Raw genomic sequence first — 965 nt, forward strand, 5'->3', positions numbered from 1 at the left:
GTAATAGTAATAGGAAATAGTAATATATTATTTATTACTTTACTTCTATAGACTGACGTCATCAATAGCTCGGGAATCAATTGAAATGAAACACACGAAAAAGTATTCGAGTAACGAAACAATGTGATACGGATCCATTCATATGAAACAATGCGAGAGGATTCGTTGATAACGACACTGCAGACAAAAAATCTATCAAAACGGAACACCGCAAAGCGAAATACTTAAAACGGCACATGCTATGTTTCATTCTTACGGATTTCTTTTTCATGTTCCATTTTAATGGATTGCTTTGTTTTTGTTTCGTATCTGTGCATTGAGCGACGAAAGTCTCATGTTCATTCCAACCGCATCATATATTGTTTGAAAAAAATTATAAAATCTAGCATTATTTTCAATTAACTGAAGCGTGGTCAGCCCCTAGCAAAATTGATAGAATATGCGAATTTTTCGGACAAAAATTCACACACAAAAAATGAAAATGATTCTAAAGCAGACTCACTTGCGGGGATATGGATTCCAGCTACAAGCTTTGCCTGTGACATGTTTTCAATCACTTCGCCCTTAAGAAGAGCTTGCGAGAAAAAGCCATCTGTTCATTAGAAAAAAAGTTGAAATTTCGAATTGAATATTATAAAAGCCTGGAAAAATCTTTTGGTATCATAAGAAGCTAGTTCGAAAACCAAAAATGTCTTACGTTTTCCTTGAAGTTCCTAGAAAAAGAAATCTCGTGTTAATTTTCATTTCTACAGAAATATCGTATTTTATTGGATAAAAGTGAAAATGATAAAGGAATAGAAAAAACTTACCGAAAATTCAACGATAAATAGCACCGAAAACAAACCGTGTAGTAGATTCATTTTAATTTGCCAACCAAACGGAGTTTTAACCTATTGCACAATGATAGTAGAGAATTGACTTGAACTTCTTCAGGAGATCCTTTGAATTCGTTTGGTCTTCCCCGT

At 33.6% G+C, this 965-nt stretch overlaps 1 long non-coding RNA gene across 1 annotated transcript; it reads right to left on the minus strand.

Annotated features, from left to right (window-relative positions):
* Positions 1 to 366: 366 nt before the first annotated feature.
* On the minus strand, positions 367 to 959 carry LOC129577715 (uncharacterized). The gene is made up of 3 exons (XR_008689032.1): positions 810 to 959; positions 698 to 713; positions 367 to 592 (listed from the first exon to the last, which is right to left on the minus strand). It is a non-coding gene; the product is annotated as an uncharacterized LOC129577715 (long non-coding RNA).
* Positions 960 to 965: the final 6 nt, after the last annotated feature.

This window comes from Sitodiplosis mosellana, unplaced genomic scaffold (genome assembly GCF_009176505.1).
Source record: "Sitodiplosis mosellana isolate CC-2019 unplaced genomic scaffold, AAFC_SMos_1.0 Smas_scaffold_6205, whole genome shotgun sequence".
Classification (NCBI taxonomy): Eukaryota; Metazoa; Arthropoda; class Insecta; order Diptera; family Cecidomyiidae; genus Sitodiplosis; species Sitodiplosis mosellana.